At 40.7% G+C, this 20626-nt stretch overlaps 1 long non-coding RNA gene across 9 annotated transcripts; it reads left to right on the forward strand.

Moving 5' to 3' along the window:
* The first annotated feature begins 5450 nt into the window (after positions 1-5450).
* On the forward strand, positions 5451-10095 carry LOC147324482 (uncharacterized). Of its 9 annotated transcripts, none has more exons than XR_015130147.1 (6): positions 5451-7111; positions 7321-7442; positions 7540-8360; positions 8579-8810; positions 8908-9086; positions 9443-10095. It is a non-coding gene; the product is annotated as an uncharacterized LOC147324482 (long non-coding RNA). The 9 variants fall into 9 exon arrangements; XR_015130153.1 differs by having other exon boundaries at positions 8722-8810; XR_015130148.1 differs by having other exon boundaries at positions 7540-8130; positions 8259-8810.
* Positions 10096-20626: the final 10531 nt, after the last annotated feature.

Below are 20626 nucleotides of genomic sequence, written 5' to 3' on the forward strand. Positions count from 1 at the left end.
GCCTGAAACGCCAGCATCTCAGGTTAAACCTCACAACATGTCGTCAAACACCATACAGCTAAAACAGTAACTGGGAGCAGGTTTACGGATTCTGCATACAAACGTGAACACAGAGCGCGGACCCGACGCGTCAGAGTCAGATTTTGGTGCGTCGTCGGGTCCGCGCTGTGTTTGCCTCTCTTTTTTTCCGCTGGCTTCTGCAGCTGCAGGTTTCATAACTCTCTGTTTACATCTCTAATTAAGTCTCACATGTGTCAGCTTTCTTTTAATAGATACGAAATTATGGATATATACTGTTAAATGATCAGAATTGTAATATTTCTGACTGAGGCAAAACTTTCCAGATTCCAATCAAATTGAATCGGATCCTGTATCGAATCAAAAATGATTCTACAAATCAGTGACGATGCAGCCGTACTCAGCTCCCTAAGCATTTTCCCTTTCCAGTTCACAATCAATCCCACCCCTAGGTCAAAAATATGTATAGGACAATTGGCCTCATCTAATATTTTGTATGAACCTGTCCAGCTGTCCAGTGATTAAACGACAAGTAGATGGAGGCAGGACTTCACAGCAGGGGCATACTCCATAATGTGCTGTGCATTCTCATATGTATATTATATATATTGCTCACTTATTGTATTTACCAACATCAAGGAGTTATGAGCAAAGAAAGGCCACACCATAGTGCATGTTTAAATAGGGAAAGTTTATTGATCAAAATGTATTACGCAAATACGCATTACATTTTTTTCAGCCCCCCAATCGAGAAAACAAAACCAATTACATGTTCAAAGCAACGGAACGGTGGCCCAATATCAGAGAGAACTCCACTCTTGAGTGAGCAGCGATGATTGAGCAGTCCGTTTTATTTTGCAGATTCAAGCTGCTCTTCAAAATTTTCACCACCAGATGTCACCGGAGAGGACTGTGTTGAAAAGCTTCGAGTAATGAACCGTTTTTCAATACAAGCTTCAGTGCTTCGGAAAGCTTCATTTGGCCATCACTACAAGAAGGTCATAACTGCTTCAAGCACTGTCTATATCAGGGGTAGGCAACGCCAGGCTTCGAGGGCCGGTGTCCTGCAGGCTTTAGATCTCACCCTGGGTCAACACACCTGAATCAAATGATTAGTTCATTACCAGCCCCCTGGAGAACTTCAAGACATGTTGAGGAGGTAATTTAGCCATTTGAATCAGCTGTGTTGGTTCAAGGACACATCTAAAACCTGCAGGACTCTGAGACAGGAGAGTCAAGCTCTTCACGTTGAGGACCAAGATTCTCCTGTGTCGGGACCACATCAGTAGATGGTTCTGAGACTGGAGAAACAAGCTCCTCAGGTTCAGGAGCACTACTATGACAATTTCCCACATGCCAAAGCAACGGAGGAATGTGCTTCATTTGAGCACAACACACAGGGAACCAGCAGTCAGTGATGGGCAATAGAGGAAGCCTGGAAGCAAGAAGCAATCCTGGACTACAATAGGCACAAATACAGCTTGGATAACCTAGAGAGGATGTCAGTCAGTACAGCCTTCCCTTGTTAGCAAGTAAAACCTGGTTCCGTTTTGTTTCCTTGCTTTCGTGAATGAGAATAAGTTTCTAAATTAGCGGGGCCTGTGGAAGCGCAGACCTAACAGAGTGTGCCATGTGTTGTGCTGTGTGTCACGTCACATGTGTATTCATACCTCACAGTGAATATAAACCACTAAGCCCACCAGCTAAATCCTGCAACCACACAGACCATACTGATGGATTACCACAGAGTAAAAATGGCTTGAGCAAGAAAGATCAGAACTCAGCCTAAACCTCCTGTGAATGAGACGAACTGTGTTTGACCTCCAGTGGGACAGATCATCTTAGAATTGTAGACATATTCTTGCTCTATGACAGATTCCCCGACTCATCTTCAGCCTGTTTCCAGCATTTCCTTTTCTGTTAGCTGCCACTTTAGCCAAGCAGCAGCGTGAGTACAAATTACAACCTAAAAAAGCCAAAAAACTGTGACCTGTTCTCAGTTTTCTACCACGGTCTATCCATCTCTTAAATCTTAATGTTGATTCAGAGGTTTGCCTCTTATCTTTATTTAATTTAATAACAGTACAGTACTTTGTTTTTGGTAAGCATTGTTCTTAAGGTAAATATGTAAAAATTGTGTGTGTTTCAGTTCTGTGTCTTGTGTACTGTTTGTTCGTACATGTGTCTTTCTTGCTACTGTTACATCCAAATTTCCCCTTGTGGGACAATTCAAGGATTATTCTATTCTATGTCATTTGTTCACAGCCTCTCCCAGTCAGAGCTTTTCTCCATGCTTGTCTTACTGCACATGATGTTATTAGCACAACCACTTTAAAGGTGATAATTTAGGACTTCATCAATAACACAGACAGCAATGTAGTTAAACATCTTACACTTCATTTTTATTAGCAATGAACTTAACCTACATACACATTGTATTTATCACTACCACTCATTACAATATTCATTGTTTGCTCAAATGTAATTAATACTTTCATTTTTCTAAAAATACCTCAAAACACAATTGTATGGAAGTAATAAAACACAAACAAATCAGTAAAATATGTATTTTACAAAATTGTGCTAGATAACATTCTGCAGTATTGCACAAACTCTTTCCAATGACAAGTAAAATATAAACTATTTTGACCACTTTTTTCCATTTGACTGCATAAAAATGAACATTTACAAAGAGTTATCTTATCTTATCTAACTGTTAATTTAGACTTCATCATTATGCAATGCATACCCTGCTGCATCTAAGCCCAAACCAGTAACCAGGCAGAAGTACAGAACAGTGTCCCTGGTAAATGAAGAGGAATCAAACGGGGCTTGCGTTTGTGTGTGTGTATTTGTGTTTTAATACATGGTGGTGAAGCATCTTTTTTAAGACCCAAAGGGTTACTTTGGATATTTACAAGTCTGCTTTAACTCCAAATGATCAAAATTTAGATATCTATAAATTTCTAAGAGATCATAGTCATGTTTCTGCAGTCAAGCGACTAGTCTAAATTATGCGTGGTGACACTGCACTATTTTACAGAACCAGACTTCTAAAGGTCCAAACTAATCCTTTAACATTATATAGAAACATATGCACATTTACAAAAAACAACAAAAAGGAAAACAAAACAAATCGAGAACTCCAAGGAAGATCTCCTCTATTTTGTTCGCTAGCTGTCTAGCTTCACATGGTCACGTGTCGTGAGGGCAGCATAGTGAGGCTGCACTGACTTACAAAGCTTGCTCTACCCTAGGCAGTTCAAACACAGAACACGTCTTTGTACAAGCACAAGACACAGCAGTCGCTAAATAAACTAGAAAAGATTTGTCACCTGAACAGAGTTTGTGTGGATTCTATCAGTCATGTGTTAGCAGGGTGAACAGCAGTGGGCTGTGTTTATTCCTAGTGAGTCCAACTTCTTTACCAGCTTCTGGGGAAGTTAGGTTATATATTACCAGTAACTTTTCAGATCAAAAGGTGATAAAGTTCAGATTTTTTTTCACCATATCATTGATGAAACTTACTTTTTTTTTTTTAAATTTCAGCATCAGGGACAAGGCTGTTAATTGTTAAGGTCAAGGTTAAGCATGTGTACTCTGTGTGAACACTCGAGAGCAACAGAACATGATCTGGGATGCACTGAACAGGTTCCTGAAAACTGTGGAACAAACCAAAAATGCTTATAAATATGTGACCTCATGCAGTGTGTGCACTTAACAAACAATGAAAATAGAGATTTTCCATTATTAAAATATGTAAAAGGACTCTGATGTGTGAGTGACGTCTGTTGTTATATCTTACACCGATTAGTTTTCTCTGAAATGTAAAAAGAAGAAACAAACATGTACTCCCCCTCCGTCTGCTCTCACCTATCATTTTAGTGATAAATATGTCTTGAATTCTCGAATTGACTCGTTAAATATTTAACCTAATTAAACCCTAAAAATGGAGTCATAAGACTTTTGTCCAAATGTTACCTGCAGTCACAACAACAGTCACCGGAAGGGGCTGAATACTGCAAAGACCCCACAGAACAATCAGACAATCCACTGTCAGTAAATGTGAGTAAATCTGTGATTCTGTGAGTAACACACTGGCTCCAGTTTGGAGGCTGAAGTGGAGCTCTCCCTCGCCAGGCCGACAGCCGTCTGTGTCACAGTTAATCTCATGCAGTGCTGATTTAAAAACTCTCACATATTTGGACAATCTATAATCTTCTAACACAAAAACATACAAATGTTCATTGAAGTAAACACACAGAACAGTAGCAGATTTTTTTAAATGTGTTTTATTTATTTTCATTTGCTGCTAACTGCCTTGTTTTCATTTGTAGTTTTTGTAGTAGGAAGAACTACAAAATCTACAAATAAAAGTGCAGTTAACAAATGTAGTGCTCTCCACTATGTGAACCCCTCACCTGAATTTTTTAGGTTTTTCAGTTCAAGCCAATTAAATGAAATCTAAAAATTCAGCCCCAACAATCAAATGATCCCCTATGAGCAAGCACTCTGGCAACGGTGGAGAGGAAAAACTCCCTTTTAACAGGAAGAAACCTCTGGCAGAACCAGGCTCAGGGAGGGGCGGTCTTCTGCCATGACTGGAAAATAAAATCAAACATAAAGGAGAGCACAGCGTATTTATAAGATAAAGTTTTATAAAAATTTTATAAGATCAGATTATTATCAGGGGTGCACATAAGTGGTCCGCAGGTGCACATGCGATCTTGAGGAGATCTAAACAAACTCCTCCTCCAGAAAATCTTATGTATGCAAACACGCATTGCAAATTCTTATCTGGTGCGCGTCTTTTATTTTGACAGCGCATGCGGACCACTTATGTGCACCCCTGATAATAATCATGACCCCACAGAGCGGGACATTCACTCAGCCAAAGAGGTTTGAGATGGCCCAGCAAGCTGCAGGAACAACAATGGCCACTGTGGCAACACCCAAGCCTACTTTACACCACCAAGTATGGGTCTCCACAGTTTCCTTGAGTTCTGCATTGTCTTTTCTAAGCTGTGCGTTCTCCTGCATGAGTTTATCTACCTTACTTTGGACCTCGCACACCTCAGCACGAAGGCTCCTTATCGCCTTAAGGTGACCCTCTTCCTTTATCTGAGCCTTTGTAATCAACGTCTGCATTGTACCACTCATTCTGTTAAAATGCTGATCAATGTTTGGTACAGAGCGTAAATTATTTAACCTTTCCTCTGCCATTTTTTTTTAAATTGACCGCACAGTGTCACGGTGTATTAGCTTTTTGAAAGGTTCCTGGTTTCTGAAAATGCTCCAAAGTAAACTGTGTTAAACGAGCTCTTATTTATAGACTATGGACACTGTGACGTCATATTCTTTGCCACTATAGTGGCAAAGAATATGACGTCACAGTGATCGTTTGAGAAGATCAAAGGAGCGCTGCGGATCATTCTGCGCATGCTCAGATCATGCGAATTTCCTGTTGTCTATCACATATGGGCTGTATCCCAATTCAGGGTCTGCAGCCTTAAAGTCCTCAAGGGCCGCGTACTCAAAGACCGCTAAGGCCGGAAGTGCGAGGCTTGTGAAATGGCAACCCGTTCTCACTCCCGACACGTAAAATAATGATGATTTGTCGCGTCCCTTAACTTCTCATGCTGACGCTAAAGGTATCCTTCCACGTTTTTATGTGACGCTGTGGGTTGTCAATTCATTCCAATATGAACCCGCTCGCGCGATCAGAGACGCTTCGAGCAGAGGCTCCAGCCATCCATTTACTCCAATAATAATCCCGTCACAGCGAAACATGACGCTGTGAAGCACAATCTAACTGGAGAACCGGGGACCCTCTCCGCGAACGGGTTTTTCTCCCTAATTTAATGCTTTCTTTTAATGGACATCGTTAACATTTCTCAACAAAAACACATGAAAGTATCACTGATAATGCAACAATAAAATCGCTTCATGTTGTGGCCATCACACAGTGTTTTCCAAACTGATTCACGAGCTGAAAGTGCTCAGATTTAACGTACATAATCCTTTGTTAGGTTTATTATTTTCATTTCACACGTAAAACACATTTATAGATTCATCCACCACTCCTGTTAGTTTTGGATGTGCTCGGCTCCAACCAATCAGATGCAACCTGTGTAAGCAAAGGATGATGGGAGAATGGAGAGACCCATTTATAAGAATAAGAAAATGAGGCGGAACTGATTGATTCTAATGCAGGTATGTAAAAAATACATATTTAAAGTAATAGGGCAGCACGGTGGTTAGCACTGTTGCCGCACAGCAAGAAGGTCCTGAGTTCAATTCCACCATCAGGCTGGGGTCTTTCTGTGTGGAGTTTGCAAGTTCTCCCCGTGTTTGCGTGGGTTCCCTCTGGGTACTCCGGCTTCCTCCCACCGTCCAAAGACATGCAGCTTGTGGGGATAGGTTAATTGGATAATCCAAATTGCCACTAGGTGTGAATGTGAGTGTGAATGGTTGTCTGTCCCTATGTGTTAGCCCTGCGACAGACTGGCGACCTGTCCAGGGTGTATCCCGCCTTTCGCCCTATGTCAGCTGGGATAGGCTCCAGCGCCCCCCGCGACCCTGAAAAGGATAAGCGGAAGCGAATGGATGGGTGGATGGATCTTGATGTGTGTTTCAAAGTTTGTTTTTCATAAAAGCTTCAAACAAACAGAGGTGACTGATCTCGAAACGGTTTAATGCATTTAAAAATGACTACAGCTACCGTCAGCATGCTTGCTAGGTAACGACTACACGTGGCTACTGCAGCATTAGCCATTTAATCCAACGATGATGGATTAAATCTATTACAAACGTTAAAGGACTTGTGTGCTGCAAAATACCCTCACATGGTGCGTAAAGCAGTTTTTGCATTAGAGTTCTGCTAGCTTTTTATAAACTGATGATGCTAACGTTAATTGCTAACGTTAACTGGAGCGCCAAGACTGAAAATCATTTGAGTTGCGTTAGTTATGCGTTTATGTCACAGAGTTCTGCAAAAATCTCTTTCCTCTTTAGCTTGAAAATGAGCGATTCAGAGGATCCCGAGCTGGAGGAAGAGCTTCAGGCTGCTGACGAACTCCTTCAAGATATGCAGGTAATATTTTTAGTGGAAACAGTTGTTAAAGAGGGAACACGCTTGTCTAATATTTTGTACGGAGTAAACGTTATATTATTTGAAATTTTTTTTTATATATGTGTATATATAAGTTTGTCAAATTAAGTTGGTTAACTTAAGATGTTTGATAATCTTTGCTTTATGGACTGTATTTTAGGTGTTCCCTTTTTTCCTTGTTAATTGCGTAGAATGATGCACAGAGTGAACCTCAGCCAAGACCAGTGCGCTGGAAAACACGTGACAGACAGACAGGGAGATTTTATTCCTCAAAGACCATCAACCAGTCGATGTACTAGTTGCATGCCACGTGGTCAGTGTTCACACAACCAATGATTTTATCTCACAACTTGTTTTCACCAAAGAATTTCAGTAAGTAAATATTCTTCAATCTCTTTTTTTCCTCCCAGTGTCCAGAGAGCAGCATCAATGTCCACGTGAAGAACCTAGTTATGTTGCCAGTGTCAACCCAACAAAAGGTACTTTACCTTCTTGTATATGTTGTGATTTCTGTTTACTTTTATATTTGTTGTTATAGTTGAGTTAGGCAGGGCTTTTGTGCAGTCCTAAGAAACATACTGCCTAGAGTGTTTTTCACTTTGTGGAAGAGTTTCTTCCTTTATTTTTTTTCTGTTAGTGTATGGAACTGAGGTGCTTCGTCAGGAGCTCCTTCAGTTGTTGGAGGATGGAGAAGAGGACGCAGCCATGACTTGTGAGACGTCGTCTGAGTCAGCTGCTACTCACTGGGCGATCAGAAATATGGTGTCCTCGCAAAAGTGGAAAGAGGCCAGGCCTTGTCTTATAGATAATATGTTAGCTACTCTGGATCCACAGTCACACCGTGTGTGTCAGTGTGGCAAACAAGTAGTTGTGAGGTGTCTGGACTGCCTGCCTCTCCCATTCCTTTGTGCTGACTGTGATATTGCAGTTCACACACGCTTTGTCCTGCACAACAGAGAGGCAGTAACAGGAGGGTTTTTGCAGCCTTCATCACAGTTTAGGTACGGTTTTTAAGTCTTATGCATTTCTTGCTATGTACTATGAGTGGGTGCTGTTATTGTATATTTGTTGTGTATCAGTTAATTTCCAATTCCTTTTTATATATATATATTGTGTGTTTTAATGTTAGTTCGGCTGTTGCCTGTGCAAAGGCCAAAACATGTGTGTGACTGCCCAGCAGGTAACGTTGAGGTTTCACGCGGCGCAATTGTGGCTCTTGTAACCATAAATGGTAAGTTGCCCTTTTGTCACACACTACATACACAATAGATGTGTTTGGAGGTTTTATTGCAAATTGTGCATTGCTATCTTGGTTTGAATTACCCTCGGCCTGCAGTATATGTGGGCACCTGTCAAAGGTCATTTGGATTTACCAGACCGATTTGAAAACAACATGAAAAAAATGAATGCTTTGAGCCATGACTGAATTTATCCTGATCCTTTCTAAAGGCCGTTATAACCTTGCACTGCCAGTGGTGAGCTGCACCAGCTGTGGCCTAATGTGGTCCCCCTCAGTTAAGGACATCCTGGGTAGTGGATATTGGCCTGGCACCTTAAATTTCTGCACCCTGTTTTCAATGGATGTCTTTCAGTCTTTCTATGACATTAAGAAGGCTGCACCAGGGATGTCACTTAAGGCATTTGTCAAAGTGCTGGATGAACGAACAGCCATTTTGGAAGGGTGAGTTTCTAAATTTGCCAAGTTTAAGGAAATTGTGTAAATCAATGTTTATGATGACTGTCCTTGAATATTCTGTTGTATGTCCTCTATGTAAAAGACTGGCCGAATATCAGCTGATGCCTTCAGTAAAAGTTTCTTGGAGTGGAGTGCTGTAAAGTTTGAGGTGGACAGGATGTGCAAGGAGCCATGCTTTAGCTGCCCTGCCTGCACTCCAGACATGCTTGCCGTCTCAGTTGATGGAAACCGCAAGCTTTATCGCTTTCAGTCTAATGCAAGGTACGTTATGCATTGTGTACATAAGTCAAATATGGATTTGTAGAAAGATGTGTGTGTGTGTATACATATATGGATGGGTGGATATTTATTTTATTTTTCTCTTAGTGTTGTCGTAATACTATTTACTTTATCTTAATGTGTACTTAATTTTGTCACCATGTGTATTTAAAAAAAAAAAAAACAACAACAACAACATGATTTTTATTTTGTGTTGTCAGTGCTGTCCTGGGGAGATATGAGGTCTCGTGTAACTTAAGGCTAATTCAGCTAATTGTTATGCATTTGTTTTAAAAAGTTTGTCCCTGATAGGGCTTAATCATGCCGAGTCTTTTATGTTAAAATCTTTGGGTGTATAGGTCCCAGGGAAAGGGTTGTGCGGATCTTCATCTTGGACTGCAGCAAAGGAGTCGTCCAAAAAGTCCACTGGGAAGTTGGATGAAGAGGGCGTGGAAATAGCTGTTTGTCACCACGGAGTCCTCTTAGCTGCATTGAACATGTTTCGAGGGGAGATCTTTGCTTACCCTCTTTTTCTCCAGAGGAAGTTGGCAGCTAGCTTCCCAGGACATATTATGTTCCTTTGCTCCGATGTGGCCTGTAAATATTTCCCCCTATTTAACCAAGGTGGCTCAGCAGTGCCCTGAGCTGAGGAACCTCTTGTCAATGCGTCCTTTTCTCTCCGTCATGCATGCAAAGGCTCACACTTGGAAATGCGAGGTATACTGCAGCCTCGATACGCGCTTCGCGGAAACGCCCCCTCCATTACTCGACACACGCTCCGAAGCCTCGATACAGAACGACCCATCACTACATGCCCGGGTGTGGCAGCGTGTGTGGAGTTTTGGAGCGAGTGTGCGGAGGAGCTGTGGCGGTGACTGTGTGGAAGAGGAAGCGTGTGTGTGGATTTCCCCCCTCCTTCTCTCCTTGGAGCGCTGGACCCCCCTCCCAACTCACTGTACATATATATAGCACTGAGGTGATCCCTGTTGTAAATAAATCTCCTTTTGTTCTCTGAGAAAGAACTGTCTGCGCGTGAGTCCATTCAGTAGCCATGACAGATCTGTTTCTTGTGTGGTAAGCTTCCTGCTTTTATGATCCTTTTGGTGAGCAGCAGGTCACACAAACATGAGAATGAGAATAAGTTTCTAAATTAGCTGTGGAAGCACACAGCAAAATCTCCAGTGTTAAATTAACACTATAGAGTGTCTATATATGGGTCCACACCTCTGAGTGTTAAATACAACACTGTTGAGTGTTAAATTACAGTTTTTTTATAGCCGCTAGGACAAATTTCTCAATACTTACGTCACTTTTGCAAAACTCCTCACACAGTGAGCACAACAGAAGTCTATGTGGGCTAAACTGAGGATCAGTTATCATTGTTTTGGCACAAAATGCATTCAATGACTACATCTCTCAAATTTCATGAATTATTTTCTCACTCGGACACAACTGCCAAAAATCTTTGTACGTACAGGACATTTTGCATGTACTTACATACTGTTTTCAAAACTTAAACTTATGGTCAAAACAATAACATAATGCAAAACTGAATAAGACAGCAAAATTCAACAGCAATATTTTATTGAAACATATTTTAAATCTAAAAGTGCAGTTTAACCAGCAACAGCTGATTCTCATTGTAGATGAACATCTACACAGGTGTTACGCCTTCAATTTCATTACAAAAGGAGACAACTGCTGAATAGGTTTGTTTTGTGATGTAAACATGGACCCAGCCAGAAATGGAGAAGTGGCTGAAAGAGGAAGAAGAGTGGCTGGGAGGGGGCGAGGTATGCGTGGTGGAAGAAGAATAAGAGGAAGATCAAGAGCTGTAGTCTCAGATGAGATCAGAGCTACTGTAATTGATCATGTAGTAAATCATGGTCACTCAATGAGAGAGGCTGGTCAGAGAGTGCAGCCAAATCTGCAACGCTCTACAGTGGCATCTATTGTTAGAGTTTTCCGGCAAACCAACAGGTAACTTGTATTCTGCAGGGGCATTTGCACATTTCAGAAGTAAATAAGCTTTTGTGTAATTTTTGTTGCATTTCTGCTTAGGACTCAACAGTTACCTCACATAGGAGGGAGAGGACGGATGTTCACTGATGTGCAGGAAACTGCCATTGTTGATATGGTCATCAGAAACAATGGGATAAAACTCACTGAAATTAGACAGAGTCTTGGCAGACAACGTTACTTTCGCAAATATTCACAGTGTAAGCATAACAACAATTTCTAAAGTCCAGAAAAAACATCAGGTCAGGATGAAACAGTTGTACACTGTGCCTTTTGAGAGGAACTCTGAACATGTCAAGCAACTCAGGAACCAGTATGTCCAGGTAAGATCACAATAAAATACAGATCTGTTTTTGAACAAAACCAAACACACACAAAGACAATTTTTACAAATTTACTACTGTAACAGCTTATGTTGCCTTGTGGATTTATGTTAGAGAGTCATGGAGATTGAAGGCAGGCAAACGCACCACATTTTCATCTTTGTGGATGAGGCAGGTTTCAACTTGGCCAAAGCACGGCGACGAGGGAGGAATGTGATTGGGAAGAGAGCCACAGTGACTGTCCCAGGCCAGAGGGGTGCCAACATCACAATGTGCGCAGCAATATCCACCGATGGACTGCTGTTACACAGACCACTAATTGGGCCATACAACACTGAACGGCTCCTTGCGTTCCTGCATGATCTCTATGGACGGGTTGTGCTAGGTGAGGAAAGGGATGCAGAGAGAAGGAATCAGCCAACATTTATAATTGTATGGGACAACGTGGCATTTCATCACTCCCGTGCAGTCACCAAGTGGTTTGCAGCCCATCCCAGAATGGAGTCTCTTTTCCTCCCACCTTACTCTCCATTCCTCAACCCCATAGAGGAATTCTTTTCCTCATGGCGGTGGAAGCTTTACCACCATCATCCACATGATCAAATGTCCCTCCTGGATGCAATGAATGCTGGATGCCTGGAAATATCAGCAGAAGATTGCCAGGGATGGATCAGGCATGCCAGGAGATTCTTTCCTAGGTGTATCGCCCTAGATGACATAAGATGTGATGTGGATGAGAACCTGTGGCCAAATGGAGAAGACCGAGTAGATTAGCATTACTATTGTATGTGTATCAGTGGATGGTGTGTATACAAATTCTTGTATTTTGGGATTACTTAGTGCAAAAAAATAAAAATACATAAACATAAATACATGATGTCTGATTCATTCCAGTAACATATATTGAAATTATAAACAGAGATGTGTCCTTGTTTTACACAAGAAAACACTGTGTAATGCTACATGTTGTTAGTGTTTTTTAGGTCATTGTTTTGTGGGTGACAAAGTGTGTTTGTCGGCTGTCAACCTTTGCTAGTGTTCTGGAAGAATGAGTTTATTTGAGACCTGAATAAAGTGTTTTGGTAGTTGTAGTGCATTTTGAATGTGAAATGAACTGCTTTGCCAAGCTGAAGGTCAGTTAGAGGAGTTGTGTGAAGAGTTTTGCAAAAGTGACCTAAGTATTGAGAAATGTGTCCTAGTGGCTGTAAAAAAAAAAAACCAAAAAAAAAAACCTGTAACACTTTTGACAGTGTTATATGTTTAAAAGTAACCTAGTCAGTTTTGAAGATTAACAATGGCTAACACTGAGCAGTGCTGATTTTCTAACACTGGAATATTTCTAACATTTTGAGTTATTTTCCAGTGTTAGAAAATCAGCACTACTAGCACGTAGAGGCCTCCTCTGTGCTACGATAAGCCAGCCAAACACTGGCTGTAGCTTCAGATGTCCTGCACAAACATGAGAGGCAGCAGTGCTCTTATAACACTCAGCAAGAAGGTGAAGATCAAAAGTCAAAAAGATTTCTTTGAGTTTATTGCTGTTTATTGCTTTATGTCCCTCCTTTTAACTTTTTGTCCCTTGCATCATATCCTTTCTAGGTTTTTAATGACGTTTGAGTTTTGTATTCTTCATGTATGAGTGTAGTTTTACGGTGGTTTAAAGACCCATCTAAGAATGGGCACAGTAAGCAACCCTAGGCTACATATGTGCTTCTAGAAAGTGCTGCAGGAACAAACCTGAAATGCCTGAAATAAGTTTGCATTTTGCACTTACTGGTCCCTTTTCTCTCAAATCCTGTGGGTTATATTTTCTGAACAGTTCACAAGTTCTGTGGGTAAGTTACAAGTTACATTTTTGAGAGGTGGAAATAAAGCAAGTAAAAAGTAGACATAAAGCGAAAAATAGAGCAATCTACTAATAGTATTTCCTACATGACAACTCTGTACAGAGAGGGTGGTAATGCACGTATTTGCTGGCGAGAATCCAAATAGCATTCTGGGTATTTCACACATAGTATTGCACCTTTTGATATTTAGAATATTTTACCTAATATTGCACCTGTTTCTCAAATCAGTTTCAGTAAGCATATTGTACATTAAACAGACAGTGATTTATCACATTGTACATTCGAAGTGAGGTGAGGTAGTGTTGTATTATTTCACGCGTCCAGTGTTTTGTTTTGCCATCAGTCTGACTGTGGCGGGGAAGAAGCTGTTGAAAAACCTTGTTCTGTGTGTAATGATCCGGTCCGCTCTGTTGTGTCTCACTTTGTACAGTTTTTGTGTCTCAGCAGAGAGTGAGCTGGATGGTGAGTCCCAGATAATTCCCTCTGCTCTTTTTCGGCAGCATTGTACATACAGATTACATGAAAGGAAGTTTTGTCCCTGTGATCTCTCTGCAGTCTTTATGACTCTTTTCAGAGCCTTCCTCTCTGCCTGTGTGATGTTCCCATACCAGACAGTGATGCCTGCAGTGAGGATCAGTCCTCTGTAAAAAAAATAAAAAAAATCATCCCTACCTTCAATATGATGGTGATGGGGGCATCCTCTGACAGCGTGTTGTGCCTCAGGTAGACTTGGCCCTGTATAACAGTAATATTAGTTCTGCTTTTCTTTTCATGAGTGGAGCTGGACACAAAGAGCAGAGCAAACACAAGCGTGATTAGTGTCATGTTCTTGTTCTTTTGCATGTTCACCCTAAAACTGTGTGGTCTCTCTGCATACTCAGACTTCCTCCCACAGTCCAAAAACTTAATGGCTACATCTGAAACTAATAAATATATGTACAATATATAATAGTATATGCATTTCTGGATGTGTATACTAAATATTTTTCTACGTGTGTGTGTGTGTGTACACATATTTACAAATTAAATAGAGTAAACAATAAGTAGAATATTTAAAATAATAAAATAAAATATACAGAGTGATAATAAACTGGTCAAAGGTGTGAATGGTTTCCTCTGCTGATCTAGGAATCTGAGCAGAGCTCCAACACAACCCCAAACTGGACAATGAGTCAGAAATTAGATGGATCCACTAATATAAGACTAAAAGCTTAAGCTTCTGCCCCAAAGGTAAATGTAAATATAACAATACAGTCTACTTCTTGTGTATTCTTAAAAGAAAACCAATTAATATACTCTAAAGTATAAGACTAAAATATTTGCTATATTAGAAGAGTAGAGTTTACTACTCCTTTCACAGAAAAGTGCAAACCAGACTGAACCATAACAAAAGTTGGAGAACTGAGTGCAGAACTGAGGAAGGGTACAAAGGTCATTCAGTGTCAGCTCATCAAATGTCTCCCACCTGACCATGTGAGATTTTCTTGAAAAGTGACACTACAGCTAGATAAAAAGAGTTGTTCCTTTCATATTAAAGCTTTAATGTCTATAAAACAATTCACATGATTTAAACTGTTAATTTGAAATCATAATTAAACAATATCATGGACATTGTGTACGACCAGGGGTAGGCAACTCCAGGCCTCGAGTGCTGGTGTCCTGCAGGTTTTAGATGTGTCCTTGAACCAACACAGCTGATTCAAATGGCTAAATTACCTCCTCAACATGTCTTGAAGTTCTCCAGGGGGATGGTAATGAACTAATCATTTGATTCAGGTGTGTTGACCCAGGGTGAGATCTAAAACCTGCAGGACACCGGCCCTCGAGGCCTGGCGTTGCCTACCCCTGATATAGACAGTGCTTGAAGCAGTTATGACCTTCTTGCCATATTGGCAGAATAAATGACCTGGAAGCTGTTGCACTGTCTGCACCTGTAAACTCCAGGACACGTTTACAAACAATTTTCGTTGTTATTTGCGCTGCAGCTGCAGGTTAGGGTGGAGTTACTGTGTGTGTGTTTACAAGTAGTTTTAAACCTTGTGATCCACAAAACAGCATAACAGTAAAAGAAGAATTGACTGCGTTACAGTCAATGCGGGAGCGGCGGCTTTGCTCGTGCGCGATTCATTTGCAGTTTGGACGCACGTGAACATCTCCTGCCCTGATAGCGGCTGGAGGAGGACTATCCTCCGCCTGTGAGTGCTTTGGCACGAGCGAGGTGCCCACGGCAGCACCCGCTGCTTGTTGAGAGCAACAAGCGCTTTCACGTCAAAAGTCGTCATAAATAAGCCTCCAATAACACCAGAAAAAGTCGCCAGATTTGTCGCTAGTCGCTTTTTAGAAAAAAAACGACGCTAAGGGGGGTTTGAAAACTCCCTAAATATAGCGACAAAATCGCTAAGTTGGCAACACTTTTTGGACTGTTTTCAGGGTATTTAAAAAAATTCAAAACAAAACAAAACCGTGCGTCACAATGGGTATTCTCTGAGTATGCGCAGAATTACGCACAGCTGTCATGTGATCCTGTGATCGAACAAAGGATCAAAGGCTCAAAGAGCGCTGACGTCAAATTCGCTGCCACGAAAGTCTATAAATAGCCCCTCTTCACCTTTGCAAACACAGTTTTACTTGGAACATTTTCAGAAACAGCGAGTTGTGTTTAGCAAACCAGAAACCTTTCAGAAAGGGACTATTTTTAAACTTAAACAATTAAGCAAACATTTTTTCTTGTCGACACTTTGCATTAAGAGTTTAAAGAAATGTCAAACGAAGCATTTAATAATTTACAGTCTGACGGAGAGATTCGAGAGGAATCACAAAGACTGTATGGGTTGATGGAGACAGAAATACCTGACCCTATGGAGCTTCAAATGAAAATTCAACAACTCCAGTTGGAGTTGAGCACCCTGAACAGCACAACAGAAAGTCTTACACTGCAAATATTTTGGCTGGAAGAAAAAGTCAAAAAGCAAAATTTCAAGATTGTTCATAACGAAGATCTCATAGATGAACTTTATGAAAATCTTAAAATGAAAAGAGAAATAATTAATAATCTTAAGGATGAGCTGAGAAGGGAGGAGGAAGAAAAAATATTAGCTGCTGTTCACAACATCACTGGTGAACCTCTGCAGCTGGAGAATCTTCCTCCTGAACCCGAGGAGCTTTATTTTCCTGCCTTGGAACCATCTCCTGATGTGGTTCCAACACAGGAGAATCTTGCTCCTGAACCCGAGGAGCTTTTTTTTCCGGCCTTGGAACCATCTCCTGATGTGGTGCCGACTAGTGGTTCATGGCGTCATGGTGCTAAACGCCTACTTAAAATAGGTTTAGGTGTTGCTGCAGTAGGCCTTATTATAGCTGCAGGTTACTGGGGCTTTTCAGTGCTTAACAGTGATTGCCTATTTAACTCTGTCTATGGCCTCCTTGAGCCATATTGCTACCTTGGTGATCGATTAGTCCCTTTTTAAAGACTAGTAATGATGGACTGCTTTTCATCCACAGTCCAGAAAACCATACGTTGTTCATATCAGACAACATAAGCAACATTTAGCTAACTTGTGCTCTCATTTTTCTTTTCTTTTGCCTCTCACCCCCCAGCCAGTCGCGACAGATGGCTGCCCCTTCCTGAGCCTGGTTCTGTCAAAGGTTTCTTCCTGTTTAAAGGGAGTTTTTCCTTTCCACCGTGCCTAGTGCTTGCTCACAGGGGATCATTTGATTGTTGGGGTTTAATTTGTTAAAAAACATAAGAAATTAGGTGAGGGGTTCACATAATAGAGAGCACAACAAAAACTACAAATTTAAAAAAAAAATTGTTAGTTGCAAATCAAAATAAAGACAACAGTTTCTGAAAAACATCTCTTACGGCTCTGTTTATTTGCTTAAATGAACACTTGTATTTTTTTGTCATAGAAGAATATACATTGTCTTAAGTATTTAATAATTTTAAATTTAGCCCTGCGCTGCATGAGATAAACTGAGATGAGATAAACACAGACGGCTGTCGAGGCCTGGCGAGGGAAAGTTCCTCTTCAACCTCCAAACTGAACCCAGTTTGTTACTCGCAGCATCGCAAAATTAGACACAGCAATTTCTTAGAGTCTGGTTTAAGTCCTGAAATGACATCTCCTTACCTGTCACGATTCTGGGTCAGTTTGACCCAGTATTTTGAGTTGTTATGTTTTGGTGTGTTTTTGCATTATGGATAGTTTTCTTATTCTCTTGTGGTGCTTTTGTTGGTTATCATGATGATGATGATGATGATGATGATTAATCTATGTTTTAGTTCTTCTTGTTTAGGGATTAGTTCTTAGGTTTTGTGTTCTCATGTTTTTTGCTGGTTTAGTTCAGTGTCTAGTCTGTCTCTCTCTGTCCGTGTCTTAGTTTAGTGTGTATTGTTTCCTGTTTTATTTTGAAGGATTGTGTCTTATGTCAGTGTGTCCAGCTTCGATCCCCTGACTCGTTAGCCCCAATCTCTCCCAGCTGTGTCTCCCTCCTGTTTTCCATTCCCTGATTACTTCCCTGTGTATATTAGCCCTGTGTTTGCCCTTGCTCAGTGCTGCATCGTACCGTCGGATTATGCCTTTGTGTTTTATACTGTGTTCAGTATTTTCGTGTTCACTACCCTTGTTCAGTTCATGTTTTAATTTCTCCAGCAATAAAGCTGAGGTTTTGAGTTACAATTCTGTGTTTGAGTCCTGCATTTGGATCCTCATCTCCGCCTGCCCGCACACAGAGCCCTCTATTTAAAATCCAACTCTTACCTGAACTCTGCTGCCTTTCTGTCTCTCTCGCTGCTTTGTAACGCACCATCCCCCTTTTGACATTAGATAATGGTAAATCAAACCTGCACTGCAGAGAGGTTGGCATGACAGGAAGTCGAGATGATAACGATAGACCAGCCTTCAAACTAAGACGCGTGATGTATAAAAGTCTTTCTACTGAGTAAAGGACAGTTTGAGTTTCCTGCTGGCACCATGCACTGTCTTCACAAGTTTCTTCTTTGTTTTCTACCATGTCTACAAGGCATCAGTGTGAACATCAAATATATCTGATTTATCTTACGGCTGTAAACGGCACACTAACTTTATCATCTTCTTTTTTTTTTTAATTTACCAGAGTTTTCAACAGGAATTATTCATGGAACAAAAGCTCCGGACAACTCGATACCCTACATGGGATCAGTTCAGAATAACAAGGGTCAACATGTCTGTGGAGAATTCCTCATCACTGAAGACTTTGTGCTCACTGCTGCACACTGTGACCGGTTGTGAGTTAGATTTCCTGTTCATGAAGTTCATCCAAAAACAAACTTTTTCAAACTTGTGTTTATTGATCAGATCACTCTAAGTTATTGATAAGGCAGATGTTATTTCGAGGGAAAATAAAACACAATTAAGTGCAATAGCATCAAATAAAAATGACCTTTGACTTCTGACAGCCGTTGGTTACATGAAAATGTGTTTCTATTTTTTACTTCATGTTGTGTCTCCAGTTGTGTGTGAACGTTCGATTAGTTCACAGAGTACAAACAATTCAGCCTCCACGTGCTGAAATAAACCTAAAAGAAAATCAAGTGTTTCAGGTGGCGAACCTGTTGATGAGCCGACGGTGGTGGACGTGTCTGTCATCGAACCAAAGGTCTGTAAGAAACACTGGCCTGGTCTTCCTGCCAGTGTTTCCTGTGCAGGTGGATATGGAACAACCAAAGGATTCTGTCAGGTATGTTTTCTGTGATTTCAGTGGAAACTTGTGTTCTGTTGACAAATGTATAAAAAAAAAGAATATAATCTGACATATTAAAATCCTCACAGGGTGAGGTAATACCAGGATGCTCTGTAGAATCCTGACCACTTTTTCATGGGAATTGATCGGCTGCTGACCGCAAGGCACTGCAGCGGGTGATATAAACAGCCCAATTATTCCACCATTTATACTGGCCTTATCTGTATTTATAGATGTAAATGGTAAACGGCAAATGTACTGGTTCTTATAGAGCTACTCTTTCTACTGTTCTTTACACAACTTGTGCATTCACCCATTCGCACAAGCACATTTTTCTAGGTGCTTTCTAAGTAACATTCACACACACTCTGTGTGAATGTCAGAGATGATCTGCTCTACCACCTGAGCTACAGCCACCCCGTGTGTGTTGACAATAAACTGAAATCCTAATCCTAAAATGTGGGTCGTGTTTTGGGTCTGCCACTTGAGGATACACAGAAATAAGCCATGCTGAACAGATTTCCACATCTTTTCATCTCATCACAAATGCCTCCAAGATACCTGAAAAGCTTCTGTTTCATTTTATATGGAGAAATAAAAGCTAATATTTACAAACAGTATTTTGTTTAATGTTAAAAGAATCTGGTGGTTTGGAAGTTTAAAGTTTGAGACATTAAAGTTACACGGTTAACTACTGTAAGGAACAAAAAGACACTGTTAGAAACTCTTTCTTCAAACATATCCTTCATTTGATACATTAAATGATGCATGAATTCTACTAATTCTATTCTACTACATCAGTCATGCGTGATAAGCACTGTTGATGATTCACCAGCAGGATCGTTTTACGCTGAAATCATTTTGAAATCAGGACGGTGTGTGGCCACAAAATAAATGATTCATATCAAATGTGTTAAACCTAAAGTAAGAAGCTCATTTTGGAAATGTGAGGGGGGAGAAAGTGGAGACGTTTGACTTCAGATGTTTGGTGTAAAAACAAAGCTCTCAGGAGACTCCTCGAATACTGTAACTCTGTGAGTACAGTAATGGAGTATTTTTACTTTGTTACATCATTGATTAACATCAGTCAGCCTTTTAATATCATTTATTTAAAAAGACGTTTGTCTGTCTGTGTGCGTGATGCTCTGCGAAGCGTCCTGCATTAGAAACAATGGAAAACTATCCACATCTCTCATTTTCAGCGACTCGTTTGATTTCTGATGCAGTACGCTCATTTGGCCACACAGCGGCGCTGCTGACTTGTTAAATAGCTCAGCAGAAACATTTCAAATTATTTCATTCAGCATTCGTTTCGTGTCTCACTATGAAAACGCCTCATGCGTGACCTCATCAGAAGCTCAAATGCCATTACAGCAGCCATAAGTGACGCCCATGTCAGGAGCGACAAGTTTCTGGTCACCTTCTGGTGTGCTGTATACAAAAGCCAGCCGGCCCTCATAGATCCAGTTAAAATTTTTAATTTTATCTTAAAATATCTGAAAAGCTGGAGCTGCTTTTATTTGAACTCATTTATCACAAAAGAGAAAACACATTAATAGAGGAAAGGGGAGGACGAGTCACAGATATCCTCGGTCCTGCTATGTTTTCTGAAGCGTCTCATTCTGTGGCTTGG

The sequence above is a fragment of the Aulonocara sp. 'chitande type north' Nkhata Bay genome, linkage group LG7 (genome assembly GCF_057382095.1).
Source record: "Aulonocara sp. 'chitande type north' Nkhata Bay isolate Kocher_YH1m ecotype deep benthic linkage group LG7, A_spYH_male_GT1.1, whole genome shotgun sequence".
Classification (NCBI taxonomy): domain Eukaryota; kingdom Metazoa; phylum Chordata; class Actinopteri; order Cichliformes; family Cichlidae; genus Aulonocara; species Aulonocara sp. 'chitande type north' Nkhata Bay.